This window comes from Nicotiana tomentosiformis, chromosome 1 (assembly GCF_000390325.3).
Source record: "Nicotiana tomentosiformis chromosome 1, ASM39032v3, whole genome shotgun sequence".
NCBI classification, from domain to species: Eukaryota; Viridiplantae; Streptophyta; class Magnoliopsida; order Solanales; family Solanaceae; genus Nicotiana; species Nicotiana tomentosiformis.
In genome coordinates this window covers 140,098,946-140,117,894 of record NC_090812.1, presented here as the reverse complement: position 1 = coordinate 140,117,894, position 18,949 = coordinate 140,098,946, and the positions used below count along the sequence as shown (strand labels likewise).

At 36.4% G+C, this 18,949-nt stretch overlaps 1 long non-coding RNA gene and 2 pseudogenes across 1 annotated transcript; 2 read left to right on the top strand and 1 right to left on the bottom strand.

Moving 5' to 3' along the window:
• The first annotated feature begins 2,382 nt into the window (after positions 1-2,382).
• LOC138891433 (putative disease resistance RPP13-like protein 1) lies at positions 2,383-7,954 on the top strand (annotated as a pseudogene).
• A 16-nt stretch (positions 7,955-7,970) lies between these two features.
• LOC104088525 (uncharacterized) lies at positions 7,971-10,626 on the top strand. The gene is made up of 6 exons (XR_011412746.1): positions 7,971-7,995; positions 8,081-8,191; positions 8,570-8,646; positions 9,412-9,620; positions 10,058-10,176; positions 10,325-10,626. It is a non-coding gene; the product is annotated as an uncharacterized lncRNA (long non-coding RNA).
• An 8-nt stretch (positions 10,627-10,634) lies between these two features.
• LOC108943797 (F-box protein At3g07870-like) lies at positions 10,635-16,452 on the bottom strand (annotated as a pseudogene).
• Between the last annotated feature and the right edge of the window lie 2,497 nt (positions 16,453-18,949).

Sequence of the window (18,949 nt, the reverse complement as noted above, 5' to 3'; positions counted from 1 at the left end):
ATGCTATGTCAAGTGCGCAGACTTCTTCAACGCCTGGAGTATCAGATGACAAATATCGGAACTATGCCGTGGTAGCTAGACTGGTAACTGGTGTTCGCAGTTACCAGTCTTTACGGGTTCGCAGAGGGTTTAGCTTTTTAGAGAAGGAGAAGTTCGATTCTTTAAGACATTCGAAACTTCTTATCTATGGCAAAAAGAGCTCAAATAATTACAATTACAGTCCCTGAAATCAAAAGACTTGACTTGATATTTTGAGACCCCAGAATCCATTTGTGATTCTTTTTCACAAAAAGAATAGAAAGAGTTACCTAACTAAGTATAGCGCTCTTTAGAAACATCGCTATATATGTATAGCGCAGTTATAAAGAGCGTTATACCTGTTTTGTGGGCCCACCAATAAGTCTCTTGCATTTAACTTAACTGACCTATTGATTCAAATGGGTATAGCGCCCTTTAAAAGAGCGCTATACCTAAAAAAATTCAGCCCTCGAGCTAGACATTGCCTTATTTAAAGGCGTTAGGATTTTACAAAAATCTATTCAAAAATATTCCTAACTCCCATTCAAATTTTTCTTCTTGTTAAATTCTCAAGAGCTATCAAACTCATGCGACTGGCCCCTGAGTGTGCAGTCTCATCCTGTGGCCTGAAACCAGTGAGCTGCTACAACATGTCCAAATACTGCCCACGCGTCATCTCTCTCATGGGCTGAGGCAGTGCAACGGGCAATCCATCAATAGGCATCCCATATAAAACCTCCACGTCCTACAGCGTGATGGCGGCCTCGCCAATGGGCAGGTGGAATGTTTGCGTCTCTTGTTGCCACCACTCTATTAGGACCGTGACCAAAAACCAGTCGAGCTGCAGCCGCCCAATCTCCAAAATCCACTCTCCTGGCACGGAGAGTCTGGGCCAGTAACTCTCCCTCCTATACGTAGGCGGACCTATGATCGCCCCTGTAACACTAATAGTTCATCGGAGAAAGTACCTGATGCATAGGCGGCACGTCCATGTCGCCTACTGTAAATTAAACAACATTAATTGTATGTTTGATCTATAAATTAAATAATTAACTTTTGCAGTTATACAATATTTAATTAGACAGAGTATATATCTATGGGTTTCAGGCTCGATATTTGAGGCCCAGTAGCATCAAGCTATCCTGAATTCTTGTATGTGTCAATTTTATTATTTTCATAATTTTGTATGTTTGTTCTGTAAATTAAATAATTATTTTTTATAATTCTACAATATTTAATTGGACAGAGTATATATCTTTGGGTTCCAGGCTCGATATTTGAGGCCCAGTAGCACCAAGCTATCCTGAATTCTTATATGTGTCAATTTTATTATTTTCATAATTTTGTATGTTTGTTCTGTAAATTAAATAATTATTTTTTATAATTCTACAATATTTAATTGGACAGAGTATATATCTATGAGTTTCAGGCTCGATATTTGAGGCCTAGTAACACCAAGCTATCCTGAATTCTTGTATGTGTTAATTTTAATATTTTACATGTTAGTTTCATAATTTTATATGTTTGTTTTGTAAATTAAATAATTAATTTTTATAAATTGGACAGAGTTTGTGTTTGATCTATCAATATATGAGATACTTAAACTATAGGGATACTATGCTAAAAAGCTCCACATTTTACTACGCTAAAAGAGCACTATATTACTAGTCTTTAAGCAAATAAATAATCTAAACTAGATAAAAACAACAATAAATTTAATCACAAAATATTCACGAAAATACATATAAAACAGTAAAAGAAATTTATTAAATATTTTTATTAACAAATAATAATAATTTCTCAATTTTTATATATTTTTTCAGAACACTAATATCTTAGTCCGGATAAAAATAACATACTAGTTTAATCGCAAAAAAAATACAAAATAACATGAAAACACATTGGTGGGCCTAAAAAACAGGTATAACGCTCTTTATAATAACGCTATACATATATAGCGCTGTTTCTAAAGGCGTTATATGTATAACCCTCTTTTAAAGAGCGTTATACTTTAACGTCCAAAACGTCCGATAAAGTATAGCGCTCTTTAAAAGATCGTTATACATAGTTAGATAACTCTTTTTTTTACACGCATTTTTATTTTTTTTTGTCAAAAAGAACCACAAATGAGTTCTGGACTCCATATTTTGAAGTGTCTTTTCTTCCTACTTCTATGCTCTATTGTCTTGTTCCTTCTACAAAAAAAGGGTAAATAATTAAAATAAAATAAAAAATATTTCTGGGAAAACTAGATTCGTTGTCATAATTTTTCTTCAATCAGAGAAGCTGGTGTTTATAGTGGTAACTGGTAAATGAGTAAGGCCCAATTATTCACTATAACGAGCTGTGGGAAATGAAAACTTTTTCTGAAATTCTGTATTTATATTGAAAAGTTTATTGTTTATATATAACTATATCATGCCAAATCCAGTAAGGAAAGGGTTAGGTTGAATGGTAAGAGCAGTGAGCTATTTTCTTGTTTTTTTACAATTTTTCTTTTTAAGAAAGCAGAAATTAAACACGTCGTAATCCCCCAAACAACTTCAAAGTCCAAACAACAACACTTTGCCTTCCTTAAACTACTCCATTTATTCTTTTTAATAAATAAACCATAAGGCTGTTTCTTCTAATCTTCTCAACTCCCAAAACAAAAAGTCTAAGGTTGTTGATCGTCGGCGTGCTACCACAATTTGCCGGAGCCGGAGGCCTTCCAACTCTCGCAGTGTAAGCTCTTTCTCCCTTAGAAGTTAGATCCTTTTTCCTTCTTCAATTCTTCTTTCCTGATTTATTTTCTTCATGTTTTCCTCTTATATTTTATATTTTACAATTTATACGAAATCTGATTTTTAATCTTTGATTCTAGGGTTGTCCCACATTTTGAACTTCATTCTCTTTATCAATTTGTGCTTTGGTTCTTTCCAAAAGTTCAAACTTGGAGTCTGACGACAGACAAGGTATGTGGTTGTTGTCCTACTTTCTTGTTTTTAGTTTCTTAGTGAGACTAACTTGCATTCACATGGAGTGGTCTTATGCCCTTATTAAGAAGAAAACTTTAATATGTAGTCAGGGGCGGAGCTACAGTAGAGCTACTGCTACAGTAGAAGAAAACCCAGTGACTTTTTTGTATTTGTAATTTAGAACCCATACACTTCGAATCCTAGCTCCGCCTCTGCATGAAGCAAATGGCACACCAAACCATGCCCTACAGAAATTTATCATTTTAGGCTCATTTATTTCAGTCCCTTTCTACACTCCCAACTACCCTTCATCTATGGCCTCAAATTTTCAGCTCAGAATTCAGAAAGGAATGAATATTCAAGAACCAAGACCCCATTATGAAGTCTTTGTTCTTTTGTTGGATGAAAAGTCATACTCTTTGAAAAGAGAAAAGGACAGTTCTATTTTTTCTTCTTCCTATGACTGTGAACTACACTATGTTAATAGCAAACATAGTTGTAGGAATTACAGGTAATTAAGGCCACTAGCAAAAGAGAAAAAGATAAGGTCATTCAACAAGTTAGTGTACTCTGATCATTCTCGTTTGTATATTACTCTTAGCATTGAACAAGTAAAACTAAGATTAATTTTAAGATAGAAACAGGCAAGCAAGTTCTTGATCAGTTTGTGGTTGCCTCTTTTGCGTTGCAGCTTTTAGAAATGGATATTGGCTTAACATTTGGTGGTGCATTTCTCTCTTCAGTTCTGCAAGTTCTCTTTGATAGGCTTGCTCCTCAAGGTGAGCTTCTGAAGATGTTTCGAAGGGGCAAGCATGATGTTTTGCTGTTAAAGAAGCTGAGGAGGACTTTGCGTGGTCTTAAGATTGTGCTAAATGATGCAGAGAATAAGCAGGCATCAAATCCAAATGTGAGTGAGTGGCTTAATGAACTTCGGGATGCTGTGGACAGTGCTGAAAACTTAATGGAAGAAATCAATTATGAAGTTCTGAGAGTTAAGGTGGAAGGTCAGTATAAAACTTTTTCAGAAACAAACAACCAACAGGGAAGTGACCTCAACTTGTGCTTGAGTGATAAATTTTTTCTTTACATAAAGGAGAAGTTGGTAGATACCATTGAAATATTGGAGGAGTTGCAAAAGCAAATTGGCTGCCTTGGCCTAAATGACCATCTTGACTCGGGTAAACAAGAAACTAGAAGACTTTCAACTTCTGTGGTTGATGAATCTGACATCTTTGGTAGGCAGAATGAAATAAATATATTGGTTGACCGTTTATTGTCTGATGATGCAAAAGAAAAAAAGTTGACTGTAATTCCTATTGTTGGAATGGTGGGTGTTGGCAAGACAACACTTGCTAAAGTTGTTTACAATGATGAGAAGGTGAAACAACATTTTAAGTTGAAATCTTGGATCTGTGTGTCTGAACCATATGATGTTTTTAGAATAACAAAAGGGTTACTTCAAGAAATTGGTTCATCCGACTTGATGGTTGACAACAATCTTAATCAGCTTCAGATCAAATTGATGGAAAGCTTAAAGGGGAAAAAGTTCCTTATTGTTTTAGATGATGTTTGGAATGACAACTACAATGATTGGTATGACTTGAGAAATCCTTTTGCACAAGGAGAAAATGGAAGTATGATCATTGTGACGACACGTAAGGAGAGTGTTGCCTTGATGATGGGTAGTGGGCTAATTAACGTGGGAACTCTGTCTACTGAAGTCTCTTGGCCTTTATTCAAAAGACATGCATTTGAAAATAGGGATCCTAAGAAAAATCCAGAACTTGAAGAGATAGGAAAACAAATTGCAATTAAGTGCAAAGGATTGCCTTTAGCACTAAAGACACTTGCTGGTTTGTTGCGCTCCAAATCAGAGGTTGAAGAGTGGAGACGTGTTTTGAGAAGCGAAATATGGGAACTGCCAGATAACAGCATATTACCAGCGTTGATGCTGAGCTACAATGATCTTCCCGTGCATTTGAAGCAATGTTTTTCCTATTGTGCAATATTTCCCAAAGATTATCCATTTTGCAAAGAACAAATCATTCAACTCTGGATTGCTAATGGTCTCGTACAACAGTTGCAAAAAGATGAAACAATTGAAGATTTAGGCAACCAATACTTTCTCGAGTTGCGATCAAGATCGTTGTTCGAAAGGGTCCAAGAGTCTTCTAAAAGGAAGGTAGAGGTATTCTTAATGCATGACCTTGTCAATGATTTGGCCCAAATGGCATCTTCAAAACTTTGTATCAATCTGGAAGATAACGAAGGATCTCATATATTGGAAAAAAGTCGACACCTATCATATTCAATGGGATATGGTGACTTTGAGAAATTGAAACCCCTACACAAATTGAAGCAGCTGAGAACATTGCTTCCAATAAGTTTTGAGCTCGATAATTCATTTCCTTTAAGCAAGAGGGTGTTGCATAACATATTGCCAAGTCTAACATCCTTAAGGGCATTATCATTGGCTTGCTATGAGATTGAGGAGTTGCCGAATGTCTTGTTAATCGAATTGAAGCTCCTGAAATTTTTGGACCTTTCCCTGACAAAGATAAGAAAGTTACCAGATTCGATTTGTGTATTGTACAACTTAGAGACATTTCTCTTGTCATCTTGTTATTATCTTGAGGAGTTACCATTGCAAATGTAAAAGTTGATCAACTTGCGTTACCTTGACATTAGCAACGCTTCTCGCTTGAAGCTACCGCTACTTCCAAGCAAGTTCAAAAGCCTCCACGTGTTAGTGGGAGCTAAATTTCTTCTAGGTGGTTGCAGTGGTTCAAGAATCGGAGGTATGGATAAGCTGCATAACTTGTATGGATCTCTATCAATCCTAGAGTTGCAAAATGTGATTGATAGAAGGGAAGCTGTGAAGGCAAACATGAGGGACAAGAATCATGTTGAAAAGTTATCGTTGGAGTGGAGTGAAAAAAGTATTGCTGACAGTTCTCAAGATGAAAGAGACATACTTGATGAGCTACATCCAAATCGGAACATAAAAGAACTCCAAATTACCGGATATGGAGGGACAAAGTTTCCAAACTGGATCGCTTATCATTCGTTTCTTAAACTGGTGGAATTGTCTCTTAGCAATTGCAAGAATTGTGATTCCCTTCCAGCACTAGGACAACTTCCATCTTTGAAATTTCTTGCAATTCGAGGGATGCATCGAATAGTGGAGGTGGCTGAAGATTTTTATGGTAATTTGTCCTCCAAGAAGCCTTTTAACTCTCTTCAGAAGCTTGAATTTGCAAGGATGCTGGAGTGGAAGCACTGGCATGTTCTAGGCAATGGAGATTTCCCTACACTTCAGGACCTTTCAATTTTTGATTGTCCTAAGTTGATTGGGAAGTTTCCTGAAAATCTTTGTTCTCTAACAAGATTGAGAATTTCAAAATGTCCTGAACTCATTTTGGAGACACCTATTCAACTTTCAAGTTTAAAAAAGTTTGAAGTTGTTGGTTCTCCTAAGGATGGAGTTCTTTTTGATCATGCCGAACTGTTTGCATCCCAACTTCAGGGAATGAAGCAGATAGTTGAATTATATATTGATCACTCTGACTCTCTTACCTGCTTACCTTTTAGCAGTTTGCCAAGTACATTGAAGAAAATAAGGATGCGTCGTTGTCAGAAATTGAAATTGGAGACGTCAATTAGTCAGATGATTTCTAGAGGAAGTAACATGTTTCTCGAGAATCTGGAACTCGATGAATGCGATTCTATAGATGATATATCACCTGAGTTGGTTCCAAGAGCACGCTATTTTAGCGTAGAAAGTTGTCACAGCCTTACTAGGCTTTTGATTCCCAATGGGACTGAACATCTCAGAATTAATGAATGTGAAAATCTGGAAATACTTTTGGTGGCAGGCGGGACTCAGGCGATGCCATTGCGTAAGTTGTATATTTTCAACTGTGAAAAGCTGAAGTCGCTTCCAGAACGTATGGAGGAACTCCTTCCATATCTTAAGGAACTGCTACTCCAAAATTGTCCAGAAATGGAGTCCTTTCCTGAAGGAGGATTGCCCTGCAATTTAGAAGTTCTTGAGATCCACAATTGCAAGAAACTGGTGAATTGCTGGAAGGAGTGGGACTTACAGAGACTCCCTTTTCTCACAGATTTAACCATCTACCATGATGGTAGTGATGAAGGGATTCTTGCTGGTGAAAATTGGGAGTTGCCTTGCTCTATTCGAAGTCTTGAAGTAGACAATCTGAAAACATTAAGCTGCCAAGTTGTCAAACGCCTCACCTCGCTTGAATCTCTATTTATTGTTAATTTACCTCAAATTCGGTCACTGCTGGAAGAAGGGCTTCCCTCATCTCTTTCTGAGTTATATTTATATCGGCATCATGAGCTCCATTCATTACCAACCGAAGGTCTTAGGCACCTCACTTCCCTTCGATTTCTAGAGATCAACTCCTGCTATCAACTTCAATCTCTTCCAGAATCAGCGCTTCCCTCCTCCCTTTCTGTGCTGAATATATGGGATTGCCCTCTTGCAGAATCAGCACTGCCCTCTTCCCTCTCTAAGCTGTCCATCTGGACTTGCCCTAATCTCCAATCCCTTCCAGTAAAAGGGATGCCCTCTTCCATCTCTAGACTATCTATTCACAACTGCCCATTGCTCAAACCACGTATAGAATTCGAGAAGGGGGATTACTGGCCAAAAATTGCTCATATTCCCACCATAAAGGTCGAGGAGGAATACCTGTAATGGTTAAAGCAAATGGTGCTCTGATAAATGTAAGTTTTTTTTTTCAGTAGCTTTTTATTTTTGTTTACTTCCCTTAGCTTGTTTGTTAATTCTTTTCCTTCATTAATTTTTTTAGCAGCGCAAAGCGTCTATTGCAACAATGAAGCCATGGAATCATCATCAAGTCAGAGTTGTCCTAATCTTCAATCTCTTCCAGTAAAGGGAATGCCCTCTTCCATCTGTATTTTCAACTGCCCATTGCTCAAACCGTGTCTAAAATTTGAGAAAGGAGAGTAGTGGCCAAAAACTTTGATAAATGTAAGTTGTTCACTTCTTCAGCAGCTTTATATTTCATTACTTCTCTTCGCTTGTTTGTAATTCTTTTTCTTTGTTAATCTTGTAGAGCAGCGCAAAGCGTCAATTGCCAGCCTTTTTGCTCAGTTGATGAAAACAATGTTGTGCTGACATTCTTTATGAATAGGCAATCACCTCAACAGTGGTCTGTCAGAAGAGTGTAAGTGAGGAAACATACCTCTCTTTTGTGTAGAATTTTGCCAGCATTACTTCTCTTTCATCAGTCAGAAGGAAATATTATGTAATTTTCTATACCGGAGTTTTTCCTATGCCGAATTTCAAGCATCAATGAAAAGGCGTAGTCATTCTCTATATCAATTAAATATCCACTGCTATTAACTATTGAAACTGATATTTTGTCCAAATTAAATGGTTGACTAAGCTTTACATATTACACAATTTATATAACTTGTTTTGCTCTGTCTTCTTTTACAGTGGATTATTCAGCATAGATTGGTAGTAGTTTGAGGCTTGGCTCTGTTAACTTTTATTTGTTCGAACAAACTACTTAGCTTAAAAAATTTCACTTGACTTTCAGGTTTTCTTTCCAAAATATCAGAACAGATCACAAATGCAATGTTTGACAACTTCAGAAATGATATTTTGTCCAAATAAGTAAGTATTTGTACTATTTTCTAGTTACACCAAACCATGATCAACGTGATCTTGTCTTAATTAAGAAGAATGATTCATCCTACCGTGCGAAGTTTCATTTCCAGTAAAAACTAGAAAGAAACAAATTTGATGGTATGTCTGAATGATGTAGCTCTCTGCTCTTGATTAAGAAGAATGATTCATCCTACTGTGTGATGTTTTGCTCGTCATTAAATGTAGAGATCTATGCTAAAGCTCCATATAGAAACTATATTCCAATGTATGTGTGTGTGTATAATCACGGACAACCATCCAAAATTTTTAAAAAAAATAAACTTCTGTTGTTATGAGTTGGCAGTCATTAGGCTTAAGATATTTTCATAGTTAGATTGCTTATTTCATAAATGTAAGTGTAAATTTGGCCAAGTGATAGCTAAAGTGTGTGCCCTTTCAGCATTCATGTGATGATAATTTCTTTTGTTTGTATTTCTTCCTTTCCTTCTAGCCTAAACCTGGGATGGATGATAAACTTGTCATCAGGAACTTGATGAGCATGAAATGATAGTTTTACTCCTATAGGACAGCGGTTTTTAGTTTGTATGTATGTTATGATTATCTTATATAGGATTCTTAGTTTTGTACCTATGTTATTAGAATTATCATCTCTAGAATGGAGTTTTAGCAAATTAAGGATAATATTATATTTTTTCTACTTTGTCAGGGATTTGATAAGAGTACATGGTATGATTGACTAATCTCTTTGCTCTATTTTGAAAATGATTTCAGTTTATAGCTTCCCTCCTCCCTCCAGCTCATCGATAATTGTCCAAATCTCAAGTCCCTTCCAGTTCGTTGCCTATAACCACGTCTAGAATTTAAGAAGGGGGAATCCTGGCTAAGAAGAGGGAATGCTGGTCACAAAGAGCTCAAATTTCCACCATAAGAATCAACGAGGAATGCATATAATGGTTAAATCAAATGGTACTGTGATAGAGGTAAGTTATTCTCTCCTTCAGTTGCTTTTCTATTTTTGCTACTTCTCTTTGTTTTCTTGAAATTATTTTTACTTGTTAAATCTTGTTGAGCAGTGTGTAGCGTCTATTGCACTGTGAAGCAGAGGAAGCATCTTAACTTCGAGATGAAATTTAATGTTAAATACAACAAAGATGATACATTTCAACTACAGAGATATTTATACATTCTAAAAAAGAGTATTGGTAGGAATTAATAGTTTGCTCTAGAACGTTGATAGCAAATTGTAATATTAACAAACTAGAAATATTTTACCATGAAGATACGTAGCTATGTCAGCCTGAATGTGCATAGTCTTTCGAATATGAACCAATCTTGCTTGAAGATTTTGTAGTGCATGTATTGCTTGAAGTTTCATCGCTATAGCAATTCATATAATCTTGTTCTTTTCCTTTTCCAGTGAGTTGAGCAAGGAGGAGGAGGTTGTTCACAAGTTCATTGTTGAGCTTTGATCTGTTTGCTGAGTTGTGTAAAAGTTATTTCTCCTCCTTAAATGCAGAGCTCTAATACAAGTCAAAGGTACATGTGACAGATTATTTGCTTTCTACCTATTAAAAATATTGAAGTTTCCCCCCCAACTAATTAACCTCAGGAAGCTTCAGCACCATATAGTGTTATTAAGTATGATTATCTTGTCTCAACTTGATGATTTTTTTCTTTTTGTCAGGATTTGGGTAAAAATATGTAAGTTGAGTTCCAGCTCTTCGAGACGCCAACAAAGGCAGAAAAGAGGTAAAACGAACAAGTTTTTGACGAGAAAGGTGGAGCTCTCTCTTTCTTTTTTCTTTTTGTGAAGAAAGAGAGGGAGGGAGACACAAAAGAACATTTACCACGTTCATCTGTCTCAACATGAATGTCATGTAAGTTGCACTGATTATTGTCCACTGTTTTAGAATTCATAAATTACATACTATCTCAACTTCTCAAGATAATCACAAATAAGAAGCATTCAGAAGAGAATTATCATTATTTTGCAGTAGATTACCAAATACATATGGGTCAACAAGCCAACTTTACAACATCAAGTATTTGAGTTTCACCTATGACCACTTCTCTCTCTCTCTCTCTTGATCGAAATTAAGCTCTCTTTGCAAAGAGCAACGTGCAATGTGAGTTTAATACCAGACATGCCAAGCTCCTTAATTTCTTTCGTAATAAGAAGGTTACAAGACGCAAGTTTTCCATCCTTGCTTTCTATCATTAATTCTATGTCATTCTTCCAAACTGATAAAGGCGTCTCTAAGATCAATGGTCCAATTGTAAATTCTTTAATCCACTACTCTCTAACACCATACTCTTTCATCAACCTTATATCTATATATTGGTACTTTATCTTGCTATGTTGTGTTCTCACTATTCTCCCGTTTTTCTTTACTCCCGTTTTTCTTTACTGGTTATTGTATTGCGTTTCAACTATTTTTTGGTTTCTTATAATATTTTATTATTTCTATGGTTTCTGTTGATGATACTGATATATTGTCTCTTTTGTCTTTTTCGTTTTCTTAAGCCGAAGGCCTATCGGAAACTGTCTCTCTACTCCACGGGGGTAGGGGTAAGGTCTGCGTACAAACTACCTTCCCCAGACCCCTTACTTTTGGGATTTTACTAGGTTGTTGTTGTTGTTGTTAGTACTTTATCTCGCCTTCGTATGGATAAAATTAGGTCTCATAACAAATCAAAGCTAGAGATTCTTTTAAGATGACAAGACTTTTGTCTAGTTCACGTAACACAGGGAGGAACAAAATGCGGCCGAACAACTCAGTGCTGAAGTTGAACGAAGCGATATAATAATCCTCCAATGATGACATATTAGTTACACGCCAATGAAAAGCTTCGTTGAACAATGTATGAAACAACGTGTGGTATTTACTATAAATGGAATATCCTCAGCTTCTCTCCAAGAATTTGTACTTAGATTATAGATCTCAACACTACTAACATATTGACCATTCGGATTGAGGATTCTAACAATCTTATAATCATTAATTCTGGGGTCGAACCTGAAACCAATTACAGGATGACACTTGTCACGTGGAGGTAAGTGTGAATGGAGAAGGCTAGGAGGGCATAGCACTTGTTGCTAACTCGTGTTACCCGAAGAAGGCGGAGCACCTGATAACTTTTCGGAGTACGATGGCCAAGACCCAGATTGATTATCTACTTCTCAGGAAATGTGATAGAGGTTTATGCACGGATTGCAAGGTCATCCCGAGCGAGAATCTTATGACCCAGCGTATGCTTTTAATTACGGACTTGGAGATCAGGTGGACGAGGAAGAAGAGGGCTATGTCTGGTATACCTAGGTTCAGGTGGGGTGCATTGACTAAGGACAGGGCCTAGGAGTTGGGGGAGAAGTTGCTGGCTATGGGGGCTTAGACGAGTAGCGGGGACGCGAGTTGTATGTGGTATATGACAGCAAATTGTATTAGAGAGGCGACGAGAGAGGTGTTAGGGGTCTCAAAGCGTTTTTCTGGTGGCCATAAAAGGGACTGGTGGTGGAACGAAGAGGTTCAAGGGAGAGTGGAAGCCAAGAAAGCGACATATTTGAAGCTAGTAGAGAGTATAGACGAAGGGCAGAAAAGTGCTAACAGAGAGGGGTATAAGAAGGCTAGGAAGGAGGCGAAGTTGGCGGTTACTGCGGCTAAGACCGTGGCGTTTAGTCGTTTATACGAAGATATTGGGGATAAAGGCGGGGACAAGAAGTTGTACAGGCTAACGAAGGTGAGGGAGCGGGAGGCCCGGGATTTGGACCAAGTGAGATGCATAAAAGACGAGGAGGGAAGAGTTTTATTGGAGGGGGCACAGATTAGGCAGAGATGACAGTCTTACTTCCATAGACTCTTGAATGAAGAGGGAGATAGGGGCATTGTGCCGGGGGAATTGGAGTACTCGGAGCGGCAGCGAGATTTTGGGTACTGTAGACACATACGAGTGGGGGAGGTTGTAGGGGCTATGCGCAGGATGAGTAGGGGTAGAGCGACTGGGTCAGACGAGATCCCGGTGGAATTCTGGAAGAGCGTGGGTAAGGAGGGCTTGGAATAGCTTGCAAGGTTATTTAACGTCATTTTTAGGACGAAGAAGATACCCGAAGAGTGGAGGCGGAGTACGATGATCCCGTTGTACAAGAACAACGGGGATGTCCAAAACCGCAACAACTATAGGGGTATCAAGTTGTTAAGCCATACGATGAAAGTGTGGGAGAGGATGATTAAAGGGAGGTTGGGGAGGTGTATGTCCATTTCCGAGAACTAGTTTGGTTTCATGCCGGGACGGTCGACTACTGAGGCCATTCATTTTGTGAGGAGACTGGTGGAGCAGTATAGGGCGGTGAAAAAGGATTTGCATATGGTGTTCATTGACTTGGAGAAAGCTTATGACAAAGTCCCGAGAGAGGTTCTATGGAGATGTTTGGAGGCTAGATGAGTGCCTGTAGCGTATATTAGAGTGATTCAGGACATGTATGATGGAGCTAAGACACGAGTTAGGATAGCAGGAGGAGACTCTGACTACTTTCCGGTTGAGATGGGGTTGCATCAGCGATCAACACTTAGCCCGTTTTTGTTTTCTCTGGCGATGGATTCTGTGACGTGTCACATTCAAGGGAGGTGCCTTGGTGCTTCTTATTTGCGGATGACAGTCCTGATTGATGAGACGCGAGGTGGCGTTAACGAGAGACTGGAGGTCTGGAGACATACTCTGCAGTCTAAGGGTTTCAAGTTGAGCAGGACTAAGACAGAATACTTGGAGTGCAAGTTCAGCGGTGTTACCCAAGAGGCAGATGGGAATGTGAGACTCGATACACAAGTCATTCCGAGGAGAGAGAGTTTCAAGTATCTGGGATCTATAATTCAGAAGTATGGGGAGATAGATGAGGATGTCACACATCGTATCGGAGCAGGGTGGATGAAGTGGAGGCTCGCTTCCGGTGTCTTGTGTGATAAGAATGTGCCGTTGAGACTTAGGGGTAAGTTCTACAAGGTTGTGGTTAGGCTGACTATGTTGTATGTGGCAGGGTGTTGGCCAGTAAAAAACTCATGTCCAACAGATGAAAGTAGCGTAAATGATGATGTTGAGATGGATGTGTGGGCATACTAGGTTGGATAGAATTAGGAATGAAGTTATTCGCGACAAGGTGGGAGTGGCCCCTGTGGAGGCAAAGATGCGTGAGGCAAGGTTGAGATGGTTTGAGCATGTTAAGAGGAGAAGCACAGAGGCCCCAGTCAGGAGATGTGAGAGGTTGACCTTGGGAGGTGAGAGGAGGGGTAGAGGTAGGCCAAAGAAGTCTTGGGGAGAGGTGCTCAGGCGGGACATGGCGCAACTTGAGCTAACCGAGGACACGACCCTAGATAGAAGGGTGTGAAGGTTGAAAATTAGGATAAAAGGTTAGTAGGTAGTCGTGCGTTTCCATGCGTCTTCTCTAGTTCGATAGTAGTAGTGCTAGTACAATACCCTTTTTCCTTAGTTTGCTATATTCGCATGTCTCGTTTCGTTATTACTTGCTATCGGTAATTCCGTAGCTTGCTAGCAGTAATTCATTCATATTCTCGTTTGCTGCCTTGGATTTAGTTTTCTAAATATATTATCTTGCTATTACTTTATCAGTACCCCTTTCATATTCTCTATTGCTATCTTCGATTTAGTTTTCTAATTATTTGTCTTGCTATTACTGGCTATCAGGACTTCTTTCACATTCTTTAGCCGAGGGTCTATCGGAAACAGTCTCTCTGCCCTTCCAGGGTAGGGGTAAGACTGCGAACATCTTACCCTCTCCAGACCCCACTTGTGGGATTATACTGAGTGGTTGTTATTGTTGAGAAGGCTAGGAGGGAGTTCCCATGATTCTCTCAATGTTGGGTTATACAAAATAGTTTTTCTGTAACTAGAAATGCAGACAATGCCATTACACGGACCGGCGAGGCTAACATCTATAAAAGAATCAGTATTTTCCATTGAGGATCCACTTGTTATGGCTATACTTTTAGATTTGTTGCATTAGTTTGAAATTTTTTATTGATTCAATTCAAATAAAACTAGCCAAATACAAGACATGGCTTTTTTTTTCACCTAAAATGGAGGCAATAGAAGGTGAAGTGTGTAATCCTTCTTCCATTGAAAGTGGTATGATGTTGTGGTGATAACTTCAGTACCCTTACACTTTTCTTCTCTTTCTAAAATGATAGAGAAATACAGTTTATTTTTAGACCTTCCTAAAATCAATTTGAGATTTGGAAAACCTTCCAATGAACACTAATAATGCACTATTTTAACGCTATTGGCTTGTATATACTGTTAAAATGTCTTCCCATTATTTTAAGGATTAGTCTTTGGACACGTGCATTGCACGTGTCCCATATTAATATGTACAAACTTTTTAAAACAATATAGATAATATTAAAACACGTAAGTAATGATTAATTAAAAGTTTTAAAATTAAAAATAAGCTAAATCAACTAAATTAAGTAGAACCATTTTTATGCTGCTTTTAACAAATATTCATTAATTTTTGTACCAAACAATCTGGATAAGAAATTATTTAGCAATTTCAATGAGAAATATTATATTTTTTGTCAGAATATGTTATATTAATATGCTATCTTCAATGTTTAAGTTATTCATTCGTTAATCCGTAGAATAAGCATCCATAAATCACTTACACCATCTTATTATCTTATAAATAAAGCTGATACCAAGAAAGTTTTTAATATTACAACCTCTAAGCATGTACCAGTTGGAAGTAATAAAGCTTTCTGTTGGCATAGAGTAGTCCACCATGAAGTCATGAACTATGTCAATGATGATTTATGCATAACATACATTATCTCATAAATACAAGCCCTTAGATAACATGTCAGCATAAAATGAACTGGTCTAACAGATAAATAGATTTTCCTGTCAAGATGGTAGATAAGTAGATTAGCACGTTGCTAAGTCTCCCCACAAAGTCAAAAAGTTTTTTTTATCATACCTATATATTTAAAATTGAGTATCATAAAAATTACATTCTATTTATATTACAGGTAGTAAAGTCTAAATCATGAGTGGCGAGTAACTGGTGGTAACTTTGCCTTTCGTTCGTAACTATTATTACTTCTCGCAACTGGTGGTAACTTTGCCTTTCGTTCGTAACTATTATTACTTCTCGCCTTCTGCTTCGTCCTTCTCCATTTAGTGCTTTCACTTTTATTACAATGCAAATCACATCTAAAAAAAATATGAAATATTAAATATCGAATAATTGCAGTTGCAAAATACTTTAGGTATTTACCAAATAAAGTCTCATTAGTGATCTGTTCTGACTCGTCCAAAGAAATAAAATCATTGGAGAATTGTTGAGACATAAATTCAATGTTGCACTGTATTATTTCTATGTTGCTATAAAACGCTACTTCGAGGTCCTTGTACACAGATAAGAAGTTTGGTTTTGTGCCGCATATTTTTCCGTTTATAATGTAGTAGCTTTTATTTTGGTCGAAAAAACTCTTTCATACTTGAACATCGTTATTGAAAAGAGTAGTTTGTATTTTTGTTCCCTGTGTCAAGATGAACAAGCAATAGTGTCACCAAAGGATGAAAGGAGGCAGTGTATTGAGCAATGAATATAAGAAACTATTAAAATAAGGTTACCTCTTCATCAACGAATATTAGCTGCCAACGTACACCTTCGCCGTTCTCATTTTTGTATTCCTTTATTAAACCTCGTCGAATGACTAAAACTTTAATTACCCATTTTATAGCATATTTCTTCATCCTGCTAATAGGTATGCACAACTTTCCTAGCTCTTCTTCATTTGACATTGTAAGTTATCCTATGGTAGCTAAGAGAATATATAGTTGTAATGTAGAAACTTTATTTTCCTATCTAATATATATCCTTTAGAAGTTGAAGCACCAAATACAATATATAGTTGCAAGACAAGAGTAATGTTCTAAAATATACTCCCTCCGTTTCAATTTATGTGAACTCATTTGACTGGGCATGGAATTTAAGAAAAGAGAGAAGACTTTTGAACTTGTGGTGTAAAATGAGTCACATATATTTTGTGTGGCTATAAATCATTGCATAAAGGTAAATTGTTTCCATAAAAGGAAAGAGGTCATTCTTTTTGGCACGGACTAAAAAAAAATAGGTTCACATAAATTGAAACGGAGGGAGTAATATATTTCAAAGAAGCTACTAATTATTGTGGTTTAATTGGGAAATCAAGCAACATCAGCTGGCACATATATGAATATCTTAATAAAGTTCAAAGCAATGATAAGAATGTAGAATTATTACCAATTTTGTAATGCGGCAACCAAAAAATCTGTAAAAAAAATTCTGCCAGAAAGAATACAAGGATGATTGGGATAAAGACATATTATTGTGCACTTATATCGAGTGCTTTGAGGAATATGAACATGCATGTAAAAGGAGTTACCATGTAAGATGAAAGAAACAAAATATAAAGAGTGAAATAACTACAAATAATAAGTAAAAAGAATGATTTCAACGACTTTATTAGGTAAAAGAAACTGAATGAAGCAGCAATCAATATCTTGGAAAAAAAACCAAAACACCAATTTTAGGGGGCTCTTGAAGAAGAACGTGGGGGAAAACAAAAAACCAAAATATTAATTTGATAGAGATATTGAAGGAGAACGTGGCTTTAAAAGGGGAAGAAGAGCAAAAATCCATGAAATTTATTTCTTGGGAGCAACTGAAGGAGTACGTTTATGGGTGTAACTAAAGGAGAATAAGAATGGACTCAAACCTAATTGTACTTTTTAACTGATTTAATAACGCAGTTTCCTACCTACTTTTAGTATTTTAGTATTTAGTATAATAATATGAATTAAGTGATAAAGTCTTTTAGCTTTCAAACTAATTAATTGACAAAATATGTTCCTTCTAAATTAACTGAATGAAAGAGTCTAGTCGTCAAATCCATAAAGAAAGGTTTCAATTTACGTTAAACCTAGGAGGTGAATTGGGCTAAATTACATATTTAATTAGGAATTAGTTGCACATGTTTAGGGAGAATGAAGTGAATGTGGAGCGTTAAAATAGGACTTATGAGTTTCTTATTCACCTATTTTTTTTTAATTAGGATTACATTCAATACAGTAAATAACTTAAATGCTCATGAACGTGATTAGCTAGGCAATGGATATTTGAAAACCGACTGAACCGACCGTATCGATTTTTAGGTTTCTTTTAAAGAAATCGTACGTTTTTATATAAATCTATAACCGTACCGATAATTAGGGTAAGTTTTTTATTTTATAAAAATAAACCGAAAAAATATCGAACCGTACAGAATAAATTTTACATGTGGAATATTTATATAGTAAGTTTAAAACTAATAAAGCACTTAAATTTTCATTGGGCCTTGGAATTATGAAAAGTGTTACAAGCCAACAAGTAATTAAACTCAAAATACTAATTCTTAAAACATATTATGCTACTTATACTTAAATTAAGTTATTTCAAGTATCTTTATTAGCAAAACATAAAGTATTCTAGCGATTATGAGTAGCAAACTATAATGTATTGAATATGTTTCCTTTCATATAATTTAGATTTATCTTTTTATTTAATATAGACTTTATTCTTGAGCCTTAGCTTGGTTAATATCTTTCCACTCGTGTGATTTATATTTTCTTTGCTTTTACTTGGTTTCTTTTACGTCGTTGTCGAATAGTTGATGGATCTATACTCTAGCCATATTTTATGTTTTTTTTAATTCATCACCCTTTAAATAGTAAAAATGTCTAGAAAGTTTTGCTAAGTCCTATAAAAGAACATATGTTATTGCATTCTACTTCTACTGGTGAATTTTACATGACATTTAAAAAAATATCGAAAAATTAACCGAACCGTACAAATACCGAAGTGTAATCGACATGATTGGGACGGTTTCGAAAAGTCTAATTTTGGTTATACATAATAGAATAACCGAAAAATTGGTATGGTACAAATTTTATAAAATAACCGGCGTAACCGAACCATTGACAACCCTATGATTAACCTTCATGTAATTATAATATTACCATTTCACATTTATTATATTAGATGTTTAATATTTTATTACATTTTACTTAAAATGAATTTACAACAGGGGCAAAATCGTAATCCAACTTTGAAGGAATAAGCTTCCCACTTTTAGTATAATATGATATGATATGATATGATTTGCTGTGCCTTCACTTTCTTTTATTCAACAATATGTATTTGGTTATTCAAATTGTTGAAATATACCATGTTATATGTTATATTTTCTTTTTCTTTTTTTATTTGAATATTACATATATT